Source organism: Lepisosteus oculatus, chromosome 14 (assembly GCF_040954835.1).
Source record: "Lepisosteus oculatus isolate fLepOcu1 chromosome 14, fLepOcu1.hap2, whole genome shotgun sequence".
Taxonomy (NCBI): domain Eukaryota; kingdom Metazoa; phylum Chordata; class Actinopteri; order Semionotiformes; family Lepisosteidae; genus Lepisosteus; species Lepisosteus oculatus.
The window spans coordinates 17361544-17378970 of NC_090709.1; the positions used below are offsets into that span (position 1 = coordinate 17361544).

Genomic DNA, 17427 nt, shown 5'->3' on the forward strand with positions numbered 1-17427 from the left:
CCGTCTGTTTATTTGTCAGCTTTGGCGAGACACGGGTGCTTGTGTATTAGCGTGAGCGTTTTTTATTCTGATCAGGAACAGTTTTACAAGTCCGCAAAGGATCGAGGAAAGGTTTATCGCCAGCTGAAAAGAGACACAGCGCTTCGGCTGTGGAGACTTGTTCGGCTGGCGTTCGGAGAGTCGCGTTTTTCAGAATTGTATTGAGATCGTTTTCCACAGAGCTCAGATGTCAAAGCACAGCAGCAGCTCTCCACAGCGATCCTCTATAGCGCCCTTTCTTCCGCAGCTCCGTCCTCATTGGAAGGAAGCAAGAGTGAAAGGCTGAAGTGAAATAGAGCGGGGACGAAGGCAGTGAAGAGAGAGAACGTGGGAAGAAGAGAAAAACGCAAGGGAAAAAAAGCAGCGTCGTAAAAGAGGTGACGGAGCTGTCCTCTCAATAAGAAGGGTGCCAGCGAGCCTTGCTCTCGCTTACGGCCACACCCCCTTGAGCACACCTGATCTCGTCTGATCTCGGAAGCTAAACAGGGATGGGCCTGGTTAGTACTTGGATGGGAGACCGCCTGGGAATACCAGGTGCTGTAAGCTTTTAAGCGCAGGAGGCGCCCTATCCCCGCTCGCTCGCTCATTCCCCTGTTCACACGTGCAGTGCGGCTTGTCCGTCTGTTTATTTGTCAGCTTTGGCGAGACACGGGTGCTTGTGTATTAGCGTGAGCGTTTTTTATTCTGATCAGGAACAGTTTTACAAGTCCGCAAAGGATCGAAGAAAGGTTTATCGCCAGCTGAAAAGAGACACAGCGCTTCGGCTGTGGAGACTTGTTCGGCTGGCGTTCGGAGAGTCGCGTTTTTCAGAATTGTATTGAGATCGTTTTCCACAGAACTCAGATGTCAAAGCACAGCAGCAGCTCTCCACAGCGATCCTCTATAGCGCCCTTTCTCCCGCAGCTCCGTCCTCATTGGAAGGAAGCAAGAGTGAAAGGCTGAAGTGAAATAGAGCGGGGACGAAGGCAGTGAAGAGAGAGAACGTGGGAAGAAGAGAAAAACGCAAGGGAAAAAGAGCAGCGTCGTAAAAGAGGTGACGGAGCTGTCCTCTCAATAAGAAGGGTGCCAGCGAGCCTTGCTCTCGCTTATGGCCACACCCCCTTGAGCACGCCTGATCTCATCTGATCTCGGAAGCTAAACAGGGATGGGCCTGGTTAGTACTTGGATGGGAGACCGCCTGGGAATACCAGGTGCTGTAAGCTTTTAAGCGCAGGAGGCGCCCTATCCCCGCTCGCTCGCTCATTCCCCTGTTCACACGTGCAGTGCGGCTTGTCCGTCTGTTTATTTGTCAGCTTTGGCGAGACACGGTTGCTTGTGTATTAGCGTGAGCGTTTTTTATTCTGATCAGGAACAGTTTTACAAGTCCGCAAAGGATCGAGGAAAGGTTTATCGCCAGCTGAAAAGAGACACAGCGCTTCGGCTGTGGAGACTTGTTCGGCTGGCGTTCGGAGAGTCGCGTTTTTCAGAATTGTATTGAGATCGTTTTCCACAGAGCTCAGATGTCAAAGCACAGCAGCAGCTCTCCACAGCGATCCTCTATAGCGCCCTTTCTCCCGCAGCTCCGTCCTCATTGGAAGGAAGCAAGAGTGAAAGGCTGAAGTGAAATAGAGCGGGGACGAAGGCAGTGAAGAGAGAGAACGTGGGAAGAAGAGAAAAACGCAAGGGAAAAAAAGCAGCGTCGTAAAAGAGGTGACGGAGCTGTCCTCTCAATAAGAAGGGTGCCAGCGAGCCTTGCTCTTGCTTACGGCCACACCCCCTTGAGCACACCTGATCTCGTCTGATCTCGGAAGCTAAACAGGGATGGGCCTGGTTAGTACTTGGATGGGAGACCGCCTGGGAATACCAGGTGCTGTAAGCTTTTAAGCGCAGGAGGCGCCCTATCCCCGCTCGCTCGCTCATTCCCCTGTTCACACGTGCAGTGCGGCTTGTCCGTCTGTTTATTTGTCAGCTTTGGCGAGACACGGGTGCTTGTGTATTAGCGTGAGCGTTTTTTATTCTGATCAGGAACAGTTTTACAAGTCCGCAAAGGATCGAAGAAAGGTTTATCGCCAGCTGAAAAGAGACACAGCGCTTCGGCTGTGGAGACTTGTTCGGCTGGCGTTCGGAGAGTCGCGTTTTTCAGAATTGTATTGAGATCGTTTTCCACAGAACTCAGATGTCAAAGCACAGCAGCAGCTCTCCACAGCGATCCTCTATAGCGCCCTTTCTCCCGCAGCTCCGTCCTCATTGGAAGGAAGCAAGAGTGAAAGGCTGAAGTGAAATAGAGCGGGGACGAAGGCAGTGAAGAGAGAGAACGTGGGAAGAAGAGAAAAACGCAAGGGAAAAAGAGCAGCGTCGTAAAAGAGGTGACGGAGCTGTCCTCTCAATAAGAAGGGTGCCAGCGAGCCTTGCTCTCGCTTATGGCCACACCCCCTTGAGCACGCCTGATCTCATCTGATCTCGGAAGCTAAACAGGGATGGGCCTGGTTAGTACTTGGATGGGAGACCGCCTGGGAATACCAGGTGCTGTAAGCTTTTAAGCGCAGGAGGCGCCCTATCCCCGCTCGCTCGCTCATTCCCCTGTTCACACGTGCAGTGCGGCTTGTCCGTCTGTTTATTTGTCAGCTTTGGCGAGACACGGTTGCTTGTGTATTAGCGTGAGCGTTTTTTATTCTGATCAGGAACAGTTTTACAAGTCCGCAAAGGATCGAGGAAAGGTTTATCGCCAGCTGAAAAGAGACACAGCGCTTCGGCTGTGGAGACTTGTTCAGCTGGCGTTCGGAGAGTCGCGTTTTTCAGAATTGTTTTGAGATCGTTTTCCACAGAGCTCAGATGTCAAAGCACAGCAGCAGCTCTCCACAGCGATCCTCTATAGCGCCCTTTCTCCCGCAGCTCCGTCCTCATTGGAAGGAAGCAAGAGTGAAAGGCTGAAGTGAAATAGAGCGGGGACGAAGGCAGTGAAGAGAGACAACGTGGAAAGAAGAGAAAAACGCAAGGGAAAAAAGCAGCGTCGTAAAAGAGGTGACGGAGCTGTCCTCTCAATAAGAAGGGTGCCAGCGAGCCTTGCTCTCGCTTACGGCCACACCCCCTTGAGCACGCCTGATCTCGTCTGATCTCAGAATCTAAACAGGGATGGGCCTGGTTAGTACTTGGATGGGAGACCGCCTGGGAATACCAGGTGCTGTAAGCTTTTAAGCGCAGGAGGCGCCCTATCCCCGCTCGCTCGCTCATTCCCCTGTTCACACGTGCAGTGCGGCTTGTCCGTCTGTTTATTTGTCAGCTTTGGCGAGACACGGGTGCTTGTGTATTAGCGTGAGCGTTTTTTATTCTGATCAGGAACAGTTTTACAAGTCCGCAAAGGATCGAGGAAAGGTTTATCGCCAGCTGAAAAGAGACACAGCGCTTCGGCTGTGGAGACTTGTTCGGCTGGCGTTCGGAGAGTCGCGTTTTTCAGAATTGTATTGAGATCGTTTTCCACAGAGCTCAGATGTCAAAGCACAGCAGCAGCTCTCCACAGCGATCCTCTATAGCGCCCTTTCTCCCGCAGCTCCGTCCTCATTGGAAGGAAGCAAAAGTGAAAGGCTGAAGTGAAATAGAGCAGGGACGAAGGCAGTGAAGAGAGAGAACGTGGGAAGAAGAGAAAAACGCAAGGGAAAAAGAGCAGCGTCATAAAAGAGGTGACGGAGCTGTCCTCTCAATAAGAAGGGTGCCAGCGAGCCTTGCTCTCGCTTACGGCCACACCCCCTTGAGCACGCCTGATCTTGTCTGATCTCGGAAGCTAAACAGGGATGGGCCTGGTTAGTACTTGGATGGAGACCGCCTGGGAGTACCATGTGCTGTAAGCTTTTAAGCGCACGAGGCGCCCTATCCCCGCTCGCTCGCTCATTCCCCTGTTCACACGTGCAGTGCGGCTTGTCCGTCTGTTTATTTGTCAGCTTTGGCGAGACACGGGTGCTTGTGTATTAGCGTGAGCGTTTTTTATTCTGATCAGGAACAGTTTTACAAGTCCGCAAAGGATCGAGGAAAGGTTTATCGCCAGCTGAAAAGAGACACAGCGCTTCGGCTGTGGAGACTTGTTCGGCTGGCGTTCGGAGAGTCGCGTTTTTCAGAATTGTATTGAGATCGTTTTCCACAGAGCTCAGATGTCAAAGCACAGCAGCAGCTCTCCACAGCGATCCTCTATAGCGCCCTTTCTCCCGCAGCTCCGTCCTCATTGGAAGGAAGCAAGAGTGAAAGGCTGAAGTGAAATAGAGCGGGGACGAAGGCAGTGAAGAGAGAGAACGTGGGAAGAAGAGAAAAACGCAAGGGAAAAAAAGCAGCGTCGTAAAAGAGGTGACGGAGCTGTCCTCTCAATAAGAAGGGTGCCAGCGAGCCTTGCTCTTGCTTACGGCCACACCCCCTTGAGCACGCCTGATCTCGTCTGATCTCGGAAGCTAAACAGGGATGGGCCTGGTTAGTACTTGGATGGGAGACCGCCTGGGAATACCAGGTGCTGTAAGCTTTTAAGCGCAGGAGGCGCCCTATCCCCGCTCGCTCGCTCATTCCCCTGTTCACACGTGCAGTGCGGCTTGTCCGTCTGTTTATTTGTCAGCTTTGGCGAGACACGGGTGCTTGTGTATTAGCGTGAGCGTTTTTTATTCTGATCAGGAACAGTTTTACAAGTCCGCAAAGGATCGAAGAAAGGTTTATCGCCAGCTGAAAAGAGACACAGCGCTTCGGCTGTGGAGACTTGTTCGGCTGGCGTTCGGAGAGTCGCGTTTTTCAGAATTGTATTGAGATCGTTTTCCACAGAACTCAGATGTCAAAGCACAGCAGCAGCTCTCCACAGCGATCCTCTATAGCGCCCTTTCTCCCGCAGCTCCGTCCTCATTGGAAGGAAGCAAGAGTGAAAGGCTGAAGTGAAATAGAGCGGGGACGAAGGCAGTGAAGAGAGAGAACGTGGGAAGAAGAGAAAAACGCAAGGGAAAAAAAGCAGCGTCGTAAAAGAGGTGACGGAGCTGTCCTCTCAATAAGAAGGGTGCCAACGAGCCTTGCTCTCGCTTACGGCCACACCCCCTTGAGCACGCCTGATTTCGTCTGATCTCGGAAGCTAAACAGGGATGGGCCTGGTTAGTACTTGGATGGGAGACCGCCTGGGAATACCAGGTGCTGTAAGCTTTTAAGCGCAGGAGGCGCCCTATCCCCGCTCGCTCGCTCATTCCCCTGTTCACACGTGCAGTGCGGCTTGTCCGTCTGTTTATTTGTCAGCGTTGGCGAGACGCGGGTGCTTGTGTATTAGCGTGAGCGTTTTTTATTCTGATCATGAACAGTTTTACAAGTCCGCAAAGGATCGAGGAAAGGTTTATCGCCAGCTGAAAAGAGACACAGCGCTTCGGCTGTGGAGACTTGTTCAGCTGGCGTTCGGAGAGTCGCGTTTTTCAGAATTGTTTTGAGATCGTTTTCCACAGAGCTCAGATGTCAAAACACAGCAGCAGCTCTCCACAGCGATCCTCTATAGCGCCCTTTCTCCCGCAGCTCCGTCCTCATTGGAAGGAAGCAAGAGTGAAAGGCTGAAGTGAAATAGAGCGGGGACGAAGGCAGTGAAGAGAGAGAACGTGGGAAGAAGAGAAAAACGCAAGGGAAAAAAAGCAGCGTCGTAAAAGAGGTGACGGAGCTGTCCTCTCAATAAGAAGGGTGCCAGCGAGCCTTGCGCTCGCTTACGGCCACACCCCCTTGAGCACGCCTGATCTCGTCTGATCTCGAAAGCTAAACAGGGATGGGCCTGGTTAGTACTTGGATGGGAGACCGCCTGGGAATACCAGGTGCTGTAAGCTTTTAAGCGCAGGAGGCGCCCTATCCCTGCTCGCTCGCTCATTCCCCTGTTCACATGTGCAGTGCAGCTTGTCCGTCTGTTTATTTGTCAGCTTTGGCGAGACACGGGTGCTTGTGTATTAGCGTGAGCGTTTTTTATTCTGATCAGGAACAGTTTTACAAGTCCGCAAAGGATCGAGGAAAGGTTTATCGCCAGCTGAAAAGAGACACAGCGCTTCGGCTGTGGAGACTTGTTCGGCTGGCGTTCGGAGAGTCGCGTTTTTCAGAATTGTATTGAGATCGTTTTCCACAGAGCTCAGATGTCAAAGCACAGCAGCAGCTCTCCACAGCGATCCTCTATAGCGCCCTTTCTCCCGCAGCTCCGTCCTCATTGGAAGGAAGCAAGAGTGAAAGGCTGAAGTGAAATAGAGCGGGGACGAAGGCAGTGAAGAGAGAGAACGTGGGAAGAAGAGAAAAACGCAAGGGAAAAAAAGCAGCGTCGTAAAAGAGGTGACGGAGCTGTCCTCTCAATAAGAAGGGTGCCAGCGAGCCTTGCTCTCGCTTACGGCCACACCACCTTGAGCACGCCTGATCTCGTCTGATCTCGGAAGCTAAACAGGGATGGGCCTGGTTAGTACTTGGATGGGAGACCGCCTGGGAATACCAGGTGCTGTAAGCTTTTAAGCGCAGGAGGCGCCCTATCCCCGCTCGCTCGCTCATTCCCCTGTTCACACGTGCAGTGCGGCTTGTCCGTCTCTTTATTTGTCAGCTTTGGCGAGACACGGGTGCTTGTGTATTAGCGTGAGCGTTTTTTATTCTGATCAGGAACAGTTTTACAAGTCCGCAAAGGATCGAGGAAAGGTTTATCGCCAGCTGAAAAGAGACACAGCGCTTCGGCTGTGGAGACTTGTTCGGCTGGCGTTCGGAGAGTCGCGTTTTTCAGAATTGTATTGAGATCGTTTTCCACAGAGCTCAGATGTCAAAGCACAGCAGCAGCTCTCCACAGCGATCCTCTATAGCGCCCTTTCTCCCGCAGCTCCGTCCTCATTGGAAGGAAGCAAGAGTGAAAGGCTGAAGTGAAATAGAGCGGGGACGAAGGCAGTGAAGAGAGAGAACGTGGGAAGAAGAGAAAAACGCAAGGGAAAAAAAGCAGCGTCGTAAAAGAGGTGACGGAGCTGTCCTCTCAATAAGAAGGGTGCCAGCGAGCCTTGCTCTCGCTTACGGCCACACCCCCTTGAGCACGCCTGATCTCATCTGATCTCGGAAGCTAAACAGGGATGGGCCTGGTTAGTACTTGGATGGGAGACCGCCTGGGAATACCAGGTGCTGCAAGCTTTTAAGCGCAGGAGGCGCCCTATCCCCGCTCGCTCGCTCATTCCCCTGTTCACACGTGCAGTGCGGCTTGTCCGTCTCTTTATTTGTCAGCTTTGGCGAGACACGGGTGCTTGTGTATTAGCGTGAGCGTTTTTTATTCTGATCAGGAACAGTTTTACAAGTCCGCAAAGGATCGAGGAAAGGTTTATCGCCAGCTGAAAAGAGACACAGCGCTTCGGCTGTGGAGACTTGTTCGGCTGGCGTTCGGAGAGTCGCGTTTTTCAGAATTGTTTTGAGATCGTTTTCCACAGAGCTCAGATGTCAAAGCACAGCAGCAGCTCTCCACAGCGATCCTCTATAGCGCCCTTTCTCCCGCAGCTCCGTCCTCATTGGAAGGAAGCAAAAGTGAAAGGCTGAAGTGAAATAGAGCGGGGACGAAGGCAGTGAAGAGAGAGAACGTGGGAAGAAGAGAAAAACGCAAGGGAAAAAAAGCAGCGTTGTAAAAGAGGTGACGGAGCTGTCCTCTCAATAAGAAGGGTGCCAGCGAGCCTTGCTCTCGCTTACGGCCACACCCCCTTGAGCACGCCTGATCTCATCTGATCTTGGAAGCTAAACAGGGATGGGCCTGGTTAGTACTTGGATGGGAGACCGCCTGGGAATACCAGGTGCTGTAAGCTTTTAAGCGCAGGAGGCGCCCTATCCCCGCTCGCTCGCTCATTCCCCTGTTCACACGTGCAGTGCGGCTTTTCCGTCTGTTTATTTGTCAGCTTTGGCGAGACACGGGTGCTTGTGTATTAGCGTGAGCGTTTTTTATTCTGATCAGGAACAGTTTTACAAGTCCGCAAAGGATCGAGGAAAGGTTTATCGCCAGCTGAAAAGAGACACAGCGCTTCGGCTGTGGAGACTTGTTCGGCTGGCGTTCGGAGAGTCGCGTTTTTCAGAATTGTATTGAGATCGTTTTCCACAGAGCTCAGATGTCAAAGCACAGCAGCAGCTCTCCACAGCGATCCTCTATAGCGCCCTTTCTCCCGCAGCTCCGTCCTCATTGGAAGGAAGCAAGAGTGAAAGGCTGAAGTGAAATAGAGCAGGGACGAAGGCAGTGAAGAGAGACAACGTGGGAAGAAGAGAAAAACGCAAGAGAAAAAAAGCAGCGTCGTAAAAGAGGTGACGGAGCTGTCCTCTCAATAAGAAGGGTGCCAGCGAGCCTTGCTCTCGCTTACGGCCACACCCCCTTGAGCACGCCTGATCTCGTCTGATCTTGGAAGCTAAACAGGGATGGGCCTGGTTAGTACTTGGATGGGAGACCGCCTGGGAATACCAGGTGCTGTAAGCTTTTAAGCGCAGGAGGCGCCCTATCCCCGCTCGCTCGCTCACTCCCCTGTTCACACGAGCAGTGCGGCTTGTCCGTCTGTTTATTTCTCAGCTTTGGCGAGACACGGGTGCTTGTGTATTAGCGTGAGCGTTTTTTATTCTGATCAGGAACAGTTTTACAAGTCCGCAAAGGATCGAGGAAAGGTTTATCGCCAGCTGAAAAGAGACACAGCGCTTCGGCTGTGGAGACTTGTTCAGCTGGCGTTCGGAGAGTCGCGTTTTTCAGAATTGTTTTGAGATCGTTTTCCACAGAGCTCAGATGTCAAAGCACAGCAGCAGCTCTCCACAGCGATCCTCTATAGCGCCCTTTCTCCCGCAGCTCCGTCCTCATTGGAAGGAAGCAAGAGTGAAAGGCTGAAGTGAAATAGAGCGGGGACGAAGGCAGTGAAGAGAGACAACGTGGAAAGAAGAGAAAAACGCAAGGGAAAAAAGCAGCGTCGTAAAAGAGGTGACGGAGCTGTCCTCTCAATAAGAAGGGTGCCAGCGAGCCTTGCTCTCGCTTACGGCCACACCCCCTTGAGCACGCCTGATCTCGTCTGATCTCAGAATCTAAACAGGGATGGGCCTGGTTAGTACTTGGATGGGAGACCGCCTGGGAGTACCATGTGCTGTAAGCTTTTAAGCGCACGAGGCGCCCTATCCCCGCTCGCTCGCTCATTCCCCTGTTCACACGTGCAGTGCGGCTTGTCCGTCTGTTTATTTGTCAGCTTTGGCGAGACACGGGTGCTTGTGTATTAGCGTGAGCGTTTTTTATTCTGATCAGGAACAGTTTTACAAGTCCGCAAAGGATCGAGGAAAGGTTTATCGCCAGCTGAAAAGAGACACAGCGCTTCGGCTGTGGAGACTTGTTCGGCTGGCGTTCGGAGAGTCGCGTTTTTCAGAATTGTATTGAGATCGTTTTCCACAGAGCTCAGATGTCAAAGCACAGCAGCAGCTCTCCACAGCGATCCTCTATAGCGCCCTTTCTCCCGCAGCTCCGTCCTCATTGGAAGGAAGCAAGAGTGAAAGGCTGAAGTGAAATAGAGCGGGGACGAAGGCAGTGAAGAGAGAGAACGTGGGAAGAAGAGAAAAACGCAAGGGAAAAAAAGCAGCGTCGTAAAAGAGGTGACGGAGCTGTCCTCTCAATAAGAAGGGTGCCAGCGAGCCTTGCTCTCGCTTACGGCCACACCCCCTTGAGCACGCCTGATCTCGTCTGATCTCGGAAGCTAAACAGGGATGGGCCTGGTTAGTACTTGGATGGGAGACCGCCTGGGAATACCAGGTGCTGTAAGCTTTTAAGCGCAGGAGGCGCCCTATCCCCGCTCGCTCGCTCATTCCCCTGTTCACACGTGCAGTGCGGCTTGTCCGTGTGTTTATTTGTCAGCTTTGGCGAGACACGGGTGCTTGTGTATTAGCGTGAGCGTTTTTTATTCTGATCAGGAACAGTTTTACAAGTCCGCAAAGGATCGAAGAAAGGTTTATCGCCAGCTGAAAAGAGACACAGCGCTTCGGCTGTGGAGACTTGTTCGGCTGGCGTTCGGAGAGTCGCGTTTTTCAGAATTGTATTGAGATCGTTTTCCACAGAGCTCAGATGTCAAAGCACAGCAGCAGCTCTCCACAGCGATCCTCTATAGCGCCCTTTCTCCCGCAGCTCCGTTATCATTGGAAGGAAGCAAGAGTGAAAGGCTGAAGTGAAATAGAGCGGGGACGAAGGCAGTGAAGAGAGAGAACGTGGGAAGAAGAGAAAAACGCAAGGGAAAAAAAGCAGCGTCGTAAAAGAGGTGACGGAGCTGTCCTCTCAATAAGAAGGGTGCCAGCGAGCCTTGCTCTCGCTTACGGCCACACCCCCTTGAGCACGCCTGATCTCGTCTGATCTCTGAAGCTAAACAGGGATGGGCCTGGTTAGTACTTGGATGGGAGACCGCCTGGGAGTACCAGGTGCTGTAAGCCTTTAAGCGCAGGAGGCGCCCTATCCCTGCTTGCTCGCTCATTCCCCTGTTCACACGTGCAGTGCGGCTTGTCCGTCTGTTTATTTGTCAGCTTTGGCGAGACGCGGGTGCTTGTGTATTAGCGTGAGCGTTTTTTATTCTGATCAGGAACAGTTTTACAAGTCCGCAAAAGATCGAAGAAAGGTTTATCGCCAGCTGAAAAGAGACACAGCGCTTCGGCTGTGGAGACTTGTTCGGCTGGCGTTCGGAGAGTCGCGTTTTTCAGAATTGTATTGAGATCGTTTTCCACAGAGCTCAGATGTCAAAGCACAGCAGCAGCTCTCCACAGCGATCCTCTATAGCCCCCTTTCTCCCGCAGCTCCGTCCTCATTGGAAGGAAGCAAGAGTGAAAGGCTGAAGTGAAATAGAGCGGGGACGAAGGCAGTGAAGAGAGAGAACGTGGGAAGAAGAGAAAAACGCAAGGGAAAAAAAGCAGCGTCGTAAAAGAGGTGACGGAGCTGTCCTCTCAATAAGAAGGGTGCCAGCGAGCCTTGCTCTTGCTTACGCCCACACCCCCTTGAGCACGCCTGATCTCGTCTGATCTCGGAAGCTAAACAGGGATGGGCCTGGTTAGTACTTGGATGGGAGACCGCCTGGGAATACCAGGTGCTGTAAGCTTTTAAGCGCAGGAGGCGCCCTATCCCCGCTCGCTCGCTCATTCCCCTGTTCACACGTGCAGTGCGGCTTGTCCGTCTGTTTATTTGTCAGCTTTGGCGAGACACGGGTGTTTGTGTATTAGCGTGAGCGTTTTTTATTCTGATCATGAACAGTTTTACAAGTCCGCAAAGGATCGAGGAAAGGTTTATCGCCAGCTGAAAAGAGACACAGCGCTTCGGCTGTGGAGACTTGTTCGGCTGGCGTTCGGAGAGTCGCGTTTTTCAGAACTGTATTGAGATCGTTTTCCACAGAGCTCAGATGTCAAAGCACAGCAGCAGCTCTCCACAGCGATCCTCTATAGCGCCCTTTCTCCCGCAGCTCCGTCCTCATTGGAAGGAAGCAAGAGTGAAAGGCTGAAGTGAAATAGAGCGGGGACGAAGGCAGTGAAGAGAGAGAACGTGGGAAGAAGAGAAAAACGCAAGGGAAAAAGAGCAGCGTCATAAAAGAGGTGACGGAGCTGTCCTCTCAATAAGAAGGGTGCCAGCGAGCCTTGCTCTCGTTTACGGTCACACCCCCTTGAGCACGCCTGATCTCGTCTGATCTCGGAAGCTAAATAGGGATGGGCCTGGTTAGTACTTGGATGGGAGACCGCCTGGGAATACCAGGTGCTGTAAGCTTTTAAGCGCAGGAGGCGCCCTATCCCCGCTCGCTCGCTCATTCCCCTGTTCACACGTGCAGTGCGGCTTGTCCGTCTGTTTATTTGTCAGCTTTGGCGAGACACGGGTGCTTGTGTATTAGCGTGAGCGTTTTTTATTCTGATCAGGAACAGTGTTACAAGTCCGCAAAGGATCGAGGAAAGGTTTATCGCCAGCTGAAAAGTGACACAGCGCTTCGGCTGTGGAGACTTGTTCGGCTGGCGTTCGGAGGGTCGCGTTTTTCAGAATTGTATTGAGATCGTTTTCCACAGAGCTCAGATGTCAGAGCACAGCAGCAGCTCTCCACAGCGATCCTCTATAGCGCCCTTTCTCCCGCAGCTCCGTCCTCATTGGAAGGAAGCAAGAGTGAAAGGCTGAAGTGAAATGGAGCGGGAACGAAGGCAGTGAAGAGAGAGAACGTGGGAAGAAGAGAAAAACGCAAGGGAAAAAAAGCAGCGTCGTAAAAGAGGTGACGGAGCTGTCCTCTCAATAAGAAGGGTGCCAGCGAGCCTTGCTCTCGCTTATGGCCACACCCCCTTGAGCACGCCTGATCTCGTCTGATCTCGGAAGCTAAACAGGGATGGGCCTGGTTAGTACTTGGATGGGAGACCGCCTGGGAATACCAGGTGTTGTAAGCTTTTAAGCGCAGGAGGCGCCCTATCCCCGCTCGCTCGCTCATTCCCCTGTTCACACGTGCAGTGCGGCTTGTCCGTCTGTTTATTTGTCAGCTTTGGCGAGACACGGGTGCTTGTGTATTAGCGTGAGCTTTTTTTATTCTGATCAGGAACAGTTTTACAAGTCCGCAAAGGATCGAGGAAAGGTTTATCGCCAGCTGAAAAGAGACACAGCGCTTCGGCTGTGGAGACTTGTTCGGCTGGCGTTCGGAGAGTCGCGTTTTTCAGAATTGTATTGAGATCGTTTTCCACAGAGCTCAGATGTCAAAGCACAGCAGCAGCTCTCCACAGCGATCATCTATAGCGCCCTTTCTCCCGCAGCTCCGTCCTCATTGGAAGGAAGCAAGAGTGAAAGGCTGAAGTGAAATAGAGCGGGGACGAAGGCAGTGAAGAGAGAGAACGTGGGAAGAAGAGAAAAACGCAAGGGAAAAAGAGCAGCGTCATAAAAGAGGTGACGGAGCTGTCCTCTCAATAAGAAGGGTGCCAGCGAGCCTTGCTCTTGCTTACGGCCACACTCCCTTGAGCACGCCTGATCTCGTCTAATCTCGGAAGCTAAACAGGGATGGGCCTGGTTAGTACTTGGATGGGAGACCGCCTGGGAATACCAGGTGCTGTAAGCTTTTAAGCGCAGGAGGCGCCCTATCCCCGCTCGCTCGCTCATTCCCCTGTTCACACGTGCAGTGCGGCTTGTCCGTCTGTTTATTTGTCAGCTTTGGCGAGACACGGGTGCTTGTGTATTAGCGTGAGCGTTTTTTATTCTGATCAGGAACAGTTTTACAAGTCCGCAAAGGATCGAGGAAAGGTTTATCGCCAGCTGAAAAGAGACACAGCGCTTCGGCTGTGGAGACTTGTTCGGCTGGCGTTCGGAGAGACGCGTTTTTCAGAATTGTATTGAGATCGTTTTCCACAGAGCTCAGATGTCAAAGCACAGCAGCAGCTCTCCACAGCGATCCTCTATAGCGCCCTTTCTCCCGCAGCTCCGTCCTCATTGGAAGGAAGCAAGAGTGAAAGGCTGAAGTGAAATAGAGCGGGGACGAAGGCAGTGAAGAGAGAGAACGTGGGAAGAAGAGAAAAACGCAAGGGAAAAAAAGCAGCGTCGTAAAAGAGGTGACGGAGCTATCCTCTCAATAAGAAGGGTGCCAGCGAGCCTTGCTCTCGCTTATGGCCACACCCCCTTGAGCACGCCTGATCTCGGAAGCTAAACAGGGATGGGCTTGGTTAGTACTTGGATGGGGGACCGCCTGGGAATACCAGGTGCTGTAAGCTTTTAAGCGCAGGAGGCGCCCTATCCCCGCTCGCTCGCTCATTCCCCTGTTCATACGTGCAGTGCGGCTTGTCCGTCTGTTTATTTGTCAGCTTTGGCGAGACACGGGTGCTTGTGTATTAGCGTGAGCGTTTTTTATTCTGATCAGGAACAGTTTAACAAGTCCGCAAAGGATCGAGGAAAGGTTTATCGCCAGCTGAAAAGAGACACAGCGCTTCGGCTGTGGAGACTTGTTCGGCTGGCGTTCGGAGAGTCGCGTTTTTCAGAATTGTATTGATATCGTTTTCCACAGAGCTCAGATGTCAAAGCACAGCAGCAGCTCTCCACAGCGATCCTCTATAGCGCCCTTTCTCCCGCAGCTCCGTCCTCATTGGAAGGAAGCAAGAGTGAAAGGCTGAAGTGAAATAGAGCGGGGACGAAGGCAGTGAAGAGAGAGAACGTGGGAAGAAGAGAAAAACGCAAGGGAAAAAAAGCAGCGTCGTAAAAGAGGTGACGGAGCTGTCCTCTCAATAAGAAGGGTGCCAGCCAGCCTTGCTCTCGCTTACGGCCACACCCCCTTGAGCACGCCTGATCTCGTCTGATCTCGGAAGCTAAACAGGGATGGGCCTGGTTAGTACTTGGATGGGAGACCGCCTGGGAATACCAGGTGCTGTAAGCTTTTAAGCGCAGGAGGCGCCCTATCCCCGCTCGCTCGCTCATTCCCCTGTTCACACGTGCAGTGCGGCTTGTTCGTCTGTTTATTTGTCAGCTTTGGCGAGACACGGGTGCTTGTGTATTAGCGTGAGCGTTTTTTATTCTGATCAGGAACAGTTTTACAAGTCCGCAAAGGATCGAGGAAAGGTTTATCGCCAGCTGAAAAGAGACACAGCGCTTCGGCTGTGGAGACTTGTTCGGCTGGCGTTCGGAGAGTCGCGTTTTTCAGAATTGTATTGAGATCGTTTTCCACAGAGCTCAGATGTCAAAGCACAGCAGCAGCTCTCCACAGCGATCCTCTATAGCCCCCTTTCTCCCGCAGCTCCGTCCTCATTGGAAGGAAGCAAGAGTGAAAGGCTGAAGTGAAATAGAGCGGGGACGAAGGCAGTGAAGAGAGAGAACGTGGGAAGAAGAGAAAAACGCAAGGGAAAAAAAGCAGCGTCGTAAAAGAGGTGACGGAGCGGTCCTCTCAATAAGAAGGGTGCCAGCGAGCCTTGCTCTCGCTTACGCCCACACCCCCTTGAGCACGCCTGATCTCGTCTGATCTCGGAAGCTAAACAGGGATGGGCCTGGTTAGTACTTGGATGGGAGACCGCCTGGGAATACCAGGTGCTGTAAGCTTTTAAGCGCAGGAGGCGCCCTATCCCCGCTCGCTCGCTCATTCCCCTGTTCACACGTGCAGTGCGGCTTGTCCGTCTGTTTATTTGTCAGCTTTGGCGAGACACGGGTGCTTGTGTATTAGCGTGAGCGTTTTTTATTCTGATCAGGAACAGTTTAACAAGTCCGCAAAGGATCGAGGAAAGGTTTATCGCCAGCTGAAAAGAGACACAGCGCTTCGGCTGTGGAGACTTGTTCGGCTGGCGTTCGGAGAGTCGCGTTTTTCAGAATTGTATTGATATCGTTTTCCACAGAGCTCAGATGTCAAAGCACAGCAGCAGCTCTCCACAACGATCCTCTATAGCGCCCTTTCTCCCGCAGCTCCGTCCTCATTGGAAGGAAGCAAGAGTGAAAGGCTGAAGTGAAATAGAGCGGGGACGAAGGCAGTGAAGAGAGAGAACGTGGGAAGAAGAGAAAAACGCAAGGGAAAAAAAGCAGCGTCGTAAAAGAGGTGACGGAGCTGTCCTCTCAATAAGAAGGGTGCCAGCGAGCCTTGCTCTTGCTTACGGCCACACCCCCTTGAGCACGCCTGATCTCGTCTGATCTCGGAAGCTAAACAGGGATGGGCCTGGTTAGTACTTGGATGGGAGACCGCCTGGGAATACCAGGTGCTGTAAGCTTTTAAGCGCAGGTGGCGCCCTATCCCCGCTCGCTCGCTCATTCCCCTGTTCTCACGTGCAGTGCGGCTTGTCCGTCTGTTTATTTGTCAGCTTTGGCGAGACACGGGTGCTTGTGTATTAGCGTGAGCGTTTTTTATTCTGATCAGGAACAGTTTTACAAGTCCGCAAAGGATCGAGGAAAGGTTTATCGCCAGCTGAAAAGAGACAAAGCGCTTCGGCTGTGGAGACTTGTTCGGCTGGCGTTCGGAGAGTCGCGTTTTTCAGAATTGTATTGAGATCGTTTTCCACAGAGCTCAGATGTCAAAGCACAGCAGCAGCTCTCCACAGCGATCCTCTATAGCGCCCTTTCTCCCGCAGCTCCGTCCTCATTGGAAGGAAGCAAGAGTGAAAGGCTGAAGTGAAATAGAGCGGGGACAAAGGCAGTGAAGAGAGAGAACGTGGGAAGAAGAGAAAAACGCAAGGGAAAAAAAGCAGCGTCGTAAAAGAGGTGACGGAGCTGTCCTCTCAATAAGAAGGGTGCCAGCGAGCCTTGCTCTCGCTTATGGCCACACCCCCTTGAGCACGCCTGATCTCGTCTGATCTCGGAAGCTAAACAGGGAGGGGCTTGGTTAGTACTTGGATGGGAGACCGCCTGGGAGTACCAGGTGCTGTAAGCTTTTAAGCGCAGGAGGCGCCCTATCCCCGCTCGCTCGCTCATTCCCCTGTTCACACGTGCAGTGCGGCTTGTCCGTCTGTTTATTTGTCAGCTTTGGTGAGACACGGGTGCTTGTGTATTAGCGTGAGCGTTTTTTATTCTGATCAGGAACAGTTTTACAAGTCCGCAAAGGATCGAGGAAAGGTTTATCGCCAGCTGAAAAGAGACACAGCGCTTCGGCTGTGGAGACTTGTTCGGCTGGCGTTCGGAGAGTCGCGTTTTTCAGAATTGTATTGAGATCGTTTTCCACAGAGCTCAGATGTCAAAGCACAGCAGCAGCTCTCCACAGCGATCCTCTATAGCGCCCTTTCTCCCGCAGCTCCGTCCTCATTGGAAGGAAGCAAGAGTGAAAGGCTGAAGTGAAATAGAGCGGGGACGAAGGCAGTGAAGAGAGAGAACGTGGAAAGAAGAGAAAAACGCAAGGGAAAAAAGCAGCGTCGTAAAAGAGGTGACGGAGCTGTCCTCTCAATAAGAAGGGTGCCAGCGAGCCTTGCTCTCGCTTACGCCCACACCCCCTTGAGCACGCCTGATCTCGTCTGATCTCGGAAGCTAAACAGGGATGGGCCTGGTTAGTACTTGGATGGGAGACCGCCTGGGAATACCAGGTGCTGTAAGCTTTTAAGCGCAGGAGGCGCCCTATCCCCGCTCGCTCGCTCATTCCCCTGTTCACACGTGCAGTGCGGCTTGTCCGTGTGTTTATTTGTCAGCTTTGGCGAGACACGGGTGCTTGTGTATTAGCGTGAGCGTTTTTTATTCTGATCAGGAACAGTTTTACAAGTCCGCAAAGTATCGAGGAAAGGTTTATCGCCAGCTGAAAAGAGACACAGCGCTTCGGCTGTGGAGACTTGTTCGGCTGGCGTTCGGAGAGTCGCGTTTTTCAGAATTGTATTGAGATCGTTTTCCACAGAGCTCAGATGTCAAAGCACAGCAGCAGCTCTCCACAGCGATCCTCTATAGCGCCCTTTCTCCCGCAGCTCCGTCCTCATTGGAAGGAAGCAAGAGTGAAAGGCTGAAGTGAAATAGAGCGGGGACGAAGGCAGTGAAGAGAGAGAACGTGGGAAGAAGAGAAAAAC

At 52.3% G+C, this 17427-nt stretch overlaps 1 protein-coding gene, 21 non-coding genes and 5 pseudogenes across 22 annotated transcripts in view; 26 read left to right on the forward strand and 1 right to left on the reverse strand.

Moving 5' to 3' along the window:
* Positions 1–17427, reverse strand: part of LOC138242792 (zinc finger protein 271-like) — a 781993-nt gene that overhangs the window by 308632 nt on the left and 455934 nt on the right. The window lies entirely within an intron of this gene.
* On the forward strand, positions 467–585 carry LOC138244874 (5S ribosomal RNA). Its single transcript, XR_011193489.1, has one exon. It is a non-coding gene; the product is annotated as a 5S ribosomal RNA (ribosomal RNA).
* LOC138244760 (5S ribosomal RNA) lies at positions 1123–1241 on the forward strand. The gene has a single exon (XR_011193375.1). It is a non-coding gene; the product is annotated as a 5S ribosomal RNA (ribosomal RNA).
* On the forward strand, positions 1779–1897 carry LOC138244885 (5S ribosomal RNA). The gene has a single exon (XR_011193500.1). It is a non-coding gene; the product is annotated as a 5S ribosomal RNA (ribosomal RNA).
* LOC138244761 (5S ribosomal RNA) lies at positions 2435–2553 on the forward strand. The gene has a single exon (XR_011193376.1). It is a non-coding gene; the product is annotated as a 5S ribosomal RNA (ribosomal RNA).
* Positions 3090–3208, forward strand: LOC138216537 (5S ribosomal RNA). Its single transcript, XR_011180249.1, has one exon. It is a non-coding gene; the product is annotated as a 5S ribosomal RNA (ribosomal RNA).
* On the forward strand, positions 3746–3863 carry LOC138218961 (5S ribosomal RNA; annotated as a pseudogene).
* On the forward strand, positions 4401–4519 carry LOC138243941 (5S ribosomal RNA). The gene has a single exon (XR_011192555.1). It is a non-coding gene; the product is annotated as a 5S ribosomal RNA (ribosomal RNA).
* On the forward strand, positions 5057–5175 carry LOC138216267 (5S ribosomal RNA). Its single transcript, XR_011179979.1, has one exon. It is a non-coding gene; the product is annotated as a 5S ribosomal RNA (ribosomal RNA).
* Positions 5713–5831, forward strand: LOC138216370 (5S ribosomal RNA). The gene has a single exon (XR_011180082.1). It is a non-coding gene; the product is annotated as a 5S ribosomal RNA (ribosomal RNA).
* LOC138244497 (5S ribosomal RNA) lies at positions 6369–6487 on the forward strand. Its single transcript, XR_011193112.1, has one exon. It is a non-coding gene; the product is annotated as a 5S ribosomal RNA (ribosomal RNA).
* Positions 7025–7143, forward strand: LOC138216211 (5S ribosomal RNA). Its single transcript, XR_011179923.1, has one exon. It is a non-coding gene; the product is annotated as a 5S ribosomal RNA (ribosomal RNA).
* Positions 7681–7799, forward strand: LOC138245514 (5S ribosomal RNA). The gene has a single exon (XR_011194124.1). It is a non-coding gene; the product is annotated as a 5S ribosomal RNA (ribosomal RNA).
* Positions 8337–8455, forward strand: LOC138216613 (5S ribosomal RNA). The gene has a single exon (XR_011180325.1). It is a non-coding gene; the product is annotated as a 5S ribosomal RNA (ribosomal RNA).
* Positions 8992–9110, forward strand: LOC138218335 (5S ribosomal RNA; annotated as a pseudogene).
* Positions 9648–9766, forward strand: LOC138243942 (5S ribosomal RNA). The gene has a single exon (XR_011192556.1). It is a non-coding gene; the product is annotated as a 5S ribosomal RNA (ribosomal RNA).
* On the forward strand, positions 10304–10422 carry LOC138216060 (5S ribosomal RNA). Its single transcript, XR_011179773.1, has one exon. It is a non-coding gene; the product is annotated as a 5S ribosomal RNA (ribosomal RNA).
* LOC138217275 (5S ribosomal RNA) lies at positions 10960–11078 on the forward strand. The gene has a single exon (XR_011180987.1). It is a non-coding gene; the product is annotated as a 5S ribosomal RNA (ribosomal RNA).
* Positions 11616–11734, forward strand: LOC138217376 (5S ribosomal RNA). Its single transcript, XR_011181088.1, has one exon. It is a non-coding gene; the product is annotated as a 5S ribosomal RNA (ribosomal RNA).
* Positions 12272–12390, forward strand: LOC138216714 (5S ribosomal RNA). The gene has a single exon (XR_011180426.1). It is a non-coding gene; the product is annotated as a 5S ribosomal RNA (ribosomal RNA).
* On the forward strand, positions 12928–13046 carry LOC138217979 (5S ribosomal RNA; annotated as a pseudogene).
* Positions 13584–13692, forward strand: LOC138219066 (5S ribosomal RNA; annotated as a pseudogene).
* Positions 14230–14348, forward strand: LOC138243943 (5S ribosomal RNA). Its single transcript, XR_011192557.1, has one exon. It is a non-coding gene; the product is annotated as a 5S ribosomal RNA (ribosomal RNA).
* On the forward strand, positions 14886–15004 carry LOC138217277 (5S ribosomal RNA). Its single transcript, XR_011180989.1, has one exon. It is a non-coding gene; the product is annotated as a 5S ribosomal RNA (ribosomal RNA).
* Positions 15542–15660, forward strand: LOC138243944 (5S ribosomal RNA). Its single transcript, XR_011192558.1, has one exon. It is a non-coding gene; the product is annotated as a 5S ribosomal RNA (ribosomal RNA).
* LOC138217854 (5S ribosomal RNA) lies at positions 16198–16316 on the forward strand (annotated as a pseudogene).
* Positions 16853–16971, forward strand: LOC138217278 (5S ribosomal RNA). Its single transcript, XR_011180990.1, has one exon. It is a non-coding gene; the product is annotated as a 5S ribosomal RNA (ribosomal RNA).